This window comes from Dipodomys spectabilis, unplaced genomic scaffold (assembly GCF_019054845.1).
Source record: "Dipodomys spectabilis isolate Male_0828 unplaced genomic scaffold, ASM1905484v1 ptg000529l, whole genome shotgun sequence".
Lineage (NCBI taxonomy): Eukaryota > Metazoa > Chordata > Mammalia > Rodentia > Heteromyidae > Dipodomys > Dipodomys spectabilis.
In genome coordinates, this window is record NW_024871206.1 from 1,963,375 (window position 1) to 1,973,963 (window position 10,589).

Here is a 10,589-nt window from a genome sequence, read left to right on the forward strand (position 1 = left end):
AAGATCAGCCTTGACCACCAAACCTCAGATCTCCAATGGGCAGCCCCACCCTATCTTAATTTATCTGCAAGCCACCAGCCAAAAAATTATGATCTCCAAAGCTCCAAACCTCAATGGGCAAGGCTTTTAACTTTTCCATTACTCCCTCCTTCACTACAGACCTATCATTCCTTTCTGGTCTTTCTGTTTTTCCCTTCCATCACTTCCTTCTTCTCTTCAGGCCTCTCCAGTCTCCACAGACCTGCACTACTCTGCCCTAATGACCACTTTTCTGCTTCCTCTCTTCTCAGGTTTTTCCCTTCCTGCTGTATTACCACTTTCTTCCATCTGGGTAGCTCTCATTTTTATCTCCCCTTCCAATGCTCTAAAAATGCAACTTATATATAGGTTGTACCCCTCCTCACTCCAACGGGTCTTCTGCCTAACAGTTTTCAGCCTTTATTTCCCAAACTGCCAAATGCTCAATCACTTCTTGACAGCTCACCATGTGAGGCTTGAAACCTCGACCTTTGGTGGCATTCACCACACTCTCCGGTGGACCAGGCCAAGAATTTACAATGATTAACGGCTCCCACAGATAATTCTGGCTCTGCTGGTTATTATAGTATCATCATAGTGAATTAGAAGAAATTGAAATTGTTTATGTCTTTGTTATATTACAAACTTGATGAGACATCACTAACCCATTGTCACCTCATCACTGCGGTGACATCACAAACTCATTGTGATATCACATTACCATTGTGCCACCATGATCATATTGTGACATCCCAAACCTATTATGACCTCAGAATCTTTGAAAGAAAGCATGGCCTTTGTGACATCACAGGCCATTTGTGTACCCATATCCCCATTTTGAGCTAATGACAATTGAGATCATACATCCCACTTTAACATCAAAAACACTTTGTGATATCATTACCAGTGTAACATCACATTGTCATTATGGCAACTTCAGCAAATTGTGACATCCTAAAACAATGACATCATAGCATTATGACATCACATGCTAATTGTGATGTCACAGATATATTGGAATGCCTATTCTGTGGTTCCATTCTATTTCAAATGTGGGAGGTGGGTTGATATCAGAGATTTATTGTGACCACATAATCATTATGACATCACAATACCTTGATGACACCACATTGCCATTATGATATCACTAGCCCACTGTTACATCACAAAACTGTCCTATTCTCACATATTTTTTGACATGCTGCCAGTAAGATCTCTTTGGCATCTCTGAGTTCATAAATTGTTCAACTCATACTTCAGGTATGACGTGATATCAGAAATCCACTGTGACAGAATCACCACTGTGACATAACACTGACAGTTGTCATGACCACTGAGTCACATTGTGACATCACAAACCTGTTAAGACCCATTACACTTGTGCCAACATATACCTTTGGATACATAATTATCACTTATGAACTTATATATTCATTGTCAATTAGAGATCTGGCATGAGATTGAGACATCACTATCCCATTGTGAAATCACAAACCTATGTGACCTCATCACCTGTCTGGATCACCAACTATTTGTGACTTCAAAACAATACTATCTCATGTAATGGTAACATCACATTGCCAATGGGATATCTCTTTCCCATTGCATTTTCACCAACCTATTATGTCCTCATAATATTTTACAAAATTTAGGGCCTTTCTGACTTCTAGCTCCTTATGTGAACTTGTATCTTCATTGTGATCTAGTAGAATGAAATTGGACATATAATGGTGATATTACAAATTAATTGTGACATCACTATCAAAGTGTGACCTTATCACCACTGTGACATCACAAACCCATTGTGACATCACATTGCCACAGTGATATCACGACCACCTTGTGATATCCCAAAACTGTTGTGACCTCTTAGCACCTTTGAAAAAGCACATGGTGTTTGTAACACCACAGTCCCTTTGAGTAACCATATCCTCACTGTGAACAAAGGACAACTGACATCAGACATTCCATTGTACTATTACAGATGCTTTGTGACATCATCTACAGAGTGAGATGATATTTTTGTTAGGATACCATCAGACAACTGTGAAATCCCAAAATGACAATGACAACATAGCATTACTACATCACATTTTCATTGTGAGGTCATAGAGACAATGTGATTGCCTATTCTGTGATTTCATTCTATCTCAAATGTGGCATATAGGTTGATTTCAGAAACCCATTGTGACCACATTACTATTGTGATATTGCAATCCCTTTGTGACCTCATAGTGATATTGTGATATCATTAATGCAATGTAACATCACAAACCTGTCTTGCCTTCATAAATTTTGTAACAAGCGACTAGCTTGACCTGGGTTGGATGCCCAGAGCTAATTTCAGCCTCAACCATGAACCCTCAGACCTCCAAAGAGCAGCCCAGGCATTTGTTAACTGGCCTTCAAACAACCAAACCCCAAAATAATCATCTCCAAAGCTCCACACTTCAAAGGACAAGGCTTTTTCCTTTCTCTTCATCCTCCTTCTCTACAGACCTGTCCTACCTTTCAGGTCTTTTCATTTTTTCCTTCCATCATTCCTTTCTTCTCTTCAGGTTGCTGCACTCTTGACAGGCCTTCCCTGCCCTGTCTAGGTGGCCAGTTGCCGTCCTTCACCTACTGCTCTCCCTCAATTCCCTCTCCTCCCAGGTCTTTACCCTCCTGCAGTCTCATCACTTCTTTCCTTCCAAGCCTTTCCCCTTTTCATTCCCCCTTCTGTTGCTCTGAACATGCAACCTATATATAGGCTGTACCCTGTCCCCACTAAAATATGTTTCCTGCATAACAGTTTTTAATCATCACTTCCCAAATGTCCATGCCCAATAACTTCTTGGCAGCTCACCATGTGGTACTTAACATCCTATCTCTTCAGCAGCATGTCCTGCCCACTCCAGCGGCATGCACTCCCCCTCTCTGGTGGTCCAGTCTAATAGATCATGATGACTATCTGTTATAGGGGTACTGCTGGTTATTACAGAGTCCTCATAGTGAACTAGTAGTGATTGAAATTGGACAAATAATTGTGATATTACAAACTCATGACCTAACCAACCCATTATGACCTCAAAACCACTGTGACATCATGAACCCACTGTGATATCACATTGCTGTTTAGATACCAGGATCACATTGTGACATCTCAAATCTATTATGACCTCTTATAACCTTTGAAAAAATACATAGCTTTGTGACATAACAGTACTTTTGTTTACCCAAACCCCACTGTGAAATATTGACAATTGAGAATCAGACATGACATTTTAACATTAAAATGTTGTGACATCACATTGTCGTTGTGATACCATCTGCTCATTGTGAAATCACAAAACTAAAATATGATAAAATTATAATTTCACATTGTCATTGTGATATCATCAATACATTATGAATGCCTTTTCTGTGATTTCATTCTTCAAATGTCGCATATAGGTGGATATCATAAACAAATCATGAACTCATAACCATTGTGACATCACAATCCCTTTGCACATCACATTTTCATTGTGATATCACTAACACACCGTGACATCACAAACCTGTCCTGTCATCATAACTTTTGTGACATGATTTTTTTCCCTCATAATCTGTTGGCAACCTCATTAGATTTCACATATGACATTTGATATCACAAATTCCCAGTGACATCATGACCATGGTGACATCACACTGCCAGATGTCATAACCATTGTGTCAAATTCAGACATCACAAACCTTTTAGGATTTCAATATGTGACGACACATACTTTTGGAGAAACCACAGTCCCTTTGTGAACTCATGAACTCATTGTAAGTTAAAGACAATTGAGAACTATCATTTCATTGTGACATGGCCAGCACATTGTGACATCATCTATCTTTTGTGACTTCATCACCAATGTGGCATCATCAAATATTTGTGACACCAAAACAATATTCTGACATGATGAAGTGTGTTGACATTGACATGGTGATATCATTGTCCCACTGTTTCAAAATATGACCTAATATGACCTCATAACATTAAAAAAAATTCATTTCCCTTAGGTCTTCATGCTCCTTCTGTGAACTTGTATGCAGATTGTGAAATAGTAGCGATTCAAATTGGACTTGTGTTTGAGATATTACAAAAACATTATAGCATCAAAAACCCATTGTGACCTCATCACAACTGTGAATCATAAAGCTATCATGTCCCCTAAGTACCTTAGAAAACACATATGACATTTGTGACCTCAGTCAGTTTGTGTATCCATATCATCAATTTGAACACATGACAATTGAATTCATATATACCATTGTAACATCACAAACCCTTTGTGACCCCATAACCAGTGTGACAACACATATTCATTATGACATCATCACCTCCTTGCAACATCACCAATTTACAATGACCTCATAGCATTATGACATTATATTGTCATTATGAGGGAATAGACACATTGTAAATGCCTATGCTCTTATTTCATTCTATTTTAAATGTGGCATATGGGTTGATATCAGAAAATCATTGTGATCCCATAAACATATGGCATCACAATCACTTTGTGACATCACAGTGCCATGGTGATATCACTAACAAACTGTGACATCACAAATATGCCCTGTCTTCATAAGCATTGTGATGTGCTGCAATTGTGATGTCTTAGGCCATTTTTGAGCTCGTAACCTGTTTTCAAACTTATAACAATTCAGTTCTGATATGTGATATTAGAAATCCACTGTGACATCATGACCATTGTGACATCATACTGACAGACATCATGACCATTGTATCACACTATGACATCACAATCCTCCTAGGACTTCATCACATTTGTGACAACACATGCCTTTGGAGATACCACTGTCCTTTTGTGAACTCAAATTCTCTGTGATTTCATAATAACTGAGAACCTTTATGCCATTTGGATATCACCAACCAATTGTGACATTATAGACCTACTGTGACCCCTTACCTGTATGGCATCATCAACTAATTGGGACATCAAAGCTTTTTGTAATTTCACAATGTGGCACGATGTTCATGACATCTGTCAGTGTGATGTCACAATGGTTATGATGTCACAGTGGATTTCCGGTATCTCATGTCATACATGAAATATGAAGTTGGAAACAAATTATGAGGGCAAAAAGTTCTAAGATATCACAATGTCAGCATGTCACAGAAGTTATGAGGATAGGAGAGGTTTGTGATGTCACATGGTATTAGATATATCACAATGGCACTGTGATGTCACAACGTGATTATGATGTCAAAATGGTTACGTAGGCACAAAAGTGTGTTTCTGATATCAGCTCTCATGCCACATTTGAAATACAATGAAATCACAGAATAGGCATTCACAATGTGTCTACGATGTCACAATGACAATTGTTGTCATACTGCGATTATATCATTGAGTATGGTGATGTCACAATGAGCTGATGTTCTCATAATGAAAATGTGATATCACAATGATGTTATAATGGCATATCTGATCTCAATTGTCATTAGTTAACAACAAGGATATGGGTACACAAAGAGACTGTAATGTTGAAAAGGTTATGTGATTTTTCAAAGGAGCTAAGATGTCATAATAGATTTGAGATGTCACAATGGAATCATGATGTTACAATGACAATATTGTCACAATGGCTTTGTGATGTCGTGCTGATGATGATGTCAAAATGGGTTTGTGATATCACAACGAGTTTGCAATATCTCAATCAAATTTCCAATTTCAATTACAACTAGTTCACAAGGAGGATACTGTAATAATCAGCAGGGCCCCAATAATTTATAGGGTATGATAATCAGTGTGGCCACCAGCTGGAGGAGGGGATGGTACATTAATCACCAAGAGTTGAGCTGTTAAGAAGTGATTGGGCTGTGAGGAGCTTGGGATGTGATAGTTGAAAACTGTTAGCATTTGGAGTGGAGAAGGGGTACAGACTTTACATATGCTGTTTGTTCAGAGCAATGGAAGGGGAGATACAAATTGAAAAGTCCTGGAAGGAAGGAAGTGGTGTGATAGCAGAAGGGGAAAGACCTGGGAGGAGAAGAAGTTGAGGGAGAGCAGGAGGTGAAGGATGGCAACTGACGACCCAGGCAAAGCAGTTCAGGCCTGTGGAGAGTAGAGAGGCCTGAAGAGAAGAAGGAACTGGTAGAAGGGATAAAGGGAAAGACTTCAAAGGAAGTATAGGTCTGTAGTGAAGTAGAGACAAAGGGAAGGGGAAAAAAAGGCTTGCCCTTTGATATTTGGAGCTTTGGATATCATAATTTTGGGGTTCAGTGGTTTGGAGAATATTTATTATATTAAATATGTCTAGATGGATTCCCTTGAACATTAGAGTTCCGAATTTTTGGAGTCCCCATGAAGATTAATCCGTTTAGATGGCATCAGGCCTTGGCCCCAGGGCAAAATCCCTATAGGTGAGTGTGTCAGCCTTCAAGGCCTCGAGTGTTTGTCTCCAGAGGACCAACATGGACAAAAGTCCTATAGGTACCTCCAGGGGTGCGTTTGTGCAAGCTTGCCAGCCTGCTTTTGGGAACCCCTCTAGAGGTAATTTGTGGCTTTCTTGGGAAGCCATCTGAGAAATTTTGAGAGGTCATTTGGGGCTTCCTTGTGAAGCCATCTGGAACCTCCTTAAGAGGTCATGTAGTGCTTCCTTTGGAAGCTGTCTGGAACTTCATCAAGAGTGCATCTGCAACTTCCTTGAGAAGCTATCTGAGACCTACCCTGGAGGTCATCTTGGGCCTTCTCCAGTGGCCATCTTGGACTTTCTCCAGAGGTCATCTGGGGCTTCCTCTGAAGGCCACCCGAGACCTATTCAAAAGTAGTCATTGGGGATTCCTTAAGAGGCAAGTTAAGACGACCACCTGAGGTCATGTGGAGCTTCTTTGGGAGGTCATCTCAGGTTACCTTGATGAAAAATCTGACTGTCTTCAGACATCATCTGGGAATTTCTTGAGAAGCTATATAGGACCTTCTCTGTAGGTCATCTGTCTCTTTCTCAAGAGGGTTATCTAGAACCTCCTTTGGTGTTCATTTGTGGCCTCCTTGAGTGGCCATCTGGGAGCTACTCAAGAGTTAATCTCATCCTCATTGAGAGGATATCTGGGGCCTCCTTTTGAGGTCATCTGACACGTCCTTGGGGAACCGTTTGGATCCTCCATGAGAGGTCATCTAGGGCCTCCTAGGGAGGATATATGTGACATCCTCCAGAGGTCATCTGCAACATCCTCAAGAGGCAATCTGGGATGTTCTCTCTGTCATCTCAGATTTCTGTAGAGGTCAAAATTGAGTGGTGTGGACATGTGGGTTTAGTGTCTGTGGCTATTGGTCTGTGTGTGTATGCTGATAGTTCTATCTGTGTCCTGTATGCACCTCTGTTTACTCCCTTTCTCAGGATGGGAGAACAGGCCTAAAGTTGTCATATCCAAAAAAATATTCTCCCCCAGTGTTACAGAATCCTTCAGAGGAAGATGCACTGATGTAGTCTCTCTCCTATTCTTTGCCATCAACACCTCTAATCTAAAGTCCTCCCATACCAAAAGTGATTACTTGTACCAGCTTGAGGTGGTACAATGTGGTATGTTATCCTTATTACCCTTGAGACAAGAACATGGAGGAGATGGTGAGCAGGCACCCTGTCTAATGTACTTTCCCTTTACAACTAGTGACCTGTATAACTGGATACAGAAAATCTATCCTTTTCAGAAAAAAATAAAACCAGGGGCTCATTCCCTCATTAGAGACAGTAATTTTCACACACAAGCACATCTGGGATGAGTGTCGGCAAATTTTACAGGTGTGTTTCACCTGGTAGAAAAGGGAGTGAATTCTGCTCAGTGACTTAAAGGTGGTCCTTGGACCACACAGTAGCCCCACTATTGAACCAGACCATTTGGAACAAGTCTTTCCCAAGACTTACTCAAGCTGAGGCTGGGAAGGTGGCTCAGCGGTAGAGCGCTTGCCTTGCATGCTCGAGGCCCTGGGTTCGATTCCTCAGCACCACATAAGCAAAAAGAAAAAAGCCGGAAGTGGCGCTGTAGCTCAAGTGGTAGAGCTCTAGCCTTGAGCTGAAGAGCTGAAGGACAGCGCCCAGGCCCAGAGTTCAGGCCCCACGACCGGACGCCCCCCCAAAAAAAAACTTTCTGGAAGTGGCGCTGTAGCTCAAGTGGTAGAGCGCTCACCTTGAGCTGAAGAGCTGAGGGACAGCGCCCAGGCCCAGAGTTCAAGCCCTACGACCGACCAAAAAAAAAAAATGTAAACTCAAGCTGAGACTAACAGCTATCGAGGTATGGAGGTGCTTACCAATTATTGCCAGGTTCGGTTAGCAGGGATACCACAGTAGCTAGAAAGCCAAGTCATCAATCTAAGGTGAGTGAAATGGGACAGTTCCCCAGTTAGTACTCTAACGTTTTCTGGAACTTCTCCCAGAAGCCTATAGGACCTATAGGCCTGGCCTATAGATCTTGAAGACCTGGAGAATCAAAGATCCCTAAATATGGCCTTTGTTACTCAGTCGGCCACAGATATTAGAAGAAACCTTCAAAAGTTAGAAGGTTTTGAGGGAAAAGTGTATCCTAAGTTGGAAGTGGTTGCCCAGTGGGTGTTTGATACCAGAGATACCCTGGAAAAAAAGAGTCTAAGAAGTGAGTTTGAATTTTTGGTAGGAGCACCAGAATATGGATCAAGAAACCTTTAGCAAAGACAGTACAATACATTTGAAAATGTCAGTAGGGATCCTCTAGGACTAAACCAGTGTGCTTATTGCAAGCAAAATGGACATTGTGGAAAAGAATGTCCAAGGAGGAGAAAGATAGAAAATGACAGGGTAAGTAATCACATTAACCACCTGGAAAATGTATTCATTTCTCTGGAGAAACATGCAAAGGAGCTTTGGGCTCCGAATTCTAACTGTGTTCAATTTAAAAAGCAGCCCTCTGAACTTAAGAAGAAATATGTTAAAGAAAAAAATTTACCCACTTCTAACTCAAAACACAGGCTTATAAAAGAATGAATCTCCTATAGGTGCCAGTAAAAACCCACCAAGAGATTAAAAGCACATAGAGCACACAGGAGATAATAGAGAGAATTATTTAACATGAAGAAAAGATTTGAAGATATAAATTAGGAACTTGTGAGAGTCAAAAATGAGAAGAAAATCCTCAAAAGGAACCTAGAAAACACTCAGAATCAAATGAAATTCAAGTACATTAGCCTGGGTGAGCATGAGGCAAATTAGGGGACTACAAGTCAGAGGCCAACAGAAGCACAGGACAGCAATGCTGCCATCCTTGCTAACCACAAGTGAGGCCAAGAAAAGATCTGGATGCTGCATTAAGAAATCATAGCCATGAAAAAGGAGTTGGACCTGATATAAGAATATATTAGGGTGAAGTACATGTTGATTATAAGCTTTGAAGAGTGTCACCAGAAATTCAAGGCAACAGAGAAAGAAGGAAAGAGTAGTTGGCAGAGAAGACAGGGAAATGCTGTGTCATGGAAGATCAGGCCAAGAAAAGTGAACAGGAAAATATCAGGCTGAAGATTGTTACTCTTCAGAAAGATTTAAAGGAACACATGCTCTGATAGAGAATGCTGGGGAAAGGGAAAGAGCATTGGGAAGAAAAGCAGAAAAGCTAAACAAACAGTTGCAAGATCTGTCACAAAATTACACTTAAGTGGAAAATCAGAAAGATAAATTACTAGAGTAAAAGGCCAAAACGACTGCTGAGACCTTCACCATAAATGTAATGCAGAAGCACCGAGTCCCTATGGAACAGAAGGAGGTGGGAAAAAATACCTCTCAGTAGCACCTTTTTGAACTTAAGGGAGGAGTTGAAGAGCAAGCAAAGGTGATGTGAGAAGGAGAACCAGATGACCAGTCAAAGAAACTCTCCTATGACCCTGTCAAAATATTTGCAGATTAAGGAGCACATTGAGAAGGAGAGTAAGATCATGAAAGCAAGTTTGAGAGAAAAGGAAGAGAATAAAATGGAAGAAGTCTCCAAGGTTCAGCGTACTATACAGGAGTTAAACTAGAGACCCTAAGATACAGGGAAACATCTGAGCTGATCAGGTAACTTGGGAGAGCACTCTAAAACCAGTGGGGTCTCTAGAGCTACTAGTCGTTAAGATTAAAGTAAGAAGCAAAAAAGGTAGTAATAAATGTGCAAATGTTGACACTGAACTTGTGAAAAATTCATACAGGCTCAAGCTTTCTGTCAGTTTACATGTAGATATTTGCACTCTGGTAAATTGCCCCGGGCCACTGCCTATAACTGTTCGAAAACCAGTGGGGCCTCAGCCTGACAATCCTTTGTAAAGTGTGTAGATAATTTCCAACAGGTAAATACTGAAAAGCTGGAACGTATGGAAACAATTCATATGTGAGGAACCTCAGATGGTGAATTTGGGAAAGTGAGCTTCACCGAGGTAAAGCCTGGAAAGTATGGTTATTTGTACCTGTTACTAATTGTGGACACTTTTTCAGGCTGAGTTGAGGCATGTGATAATTTGTTGATTTGGCTTACCTTTAGCTATGGGGTCCAAAGATGCCCCTTCATTCAGGGCCAAAGTTCTCAATTATTAATTAAC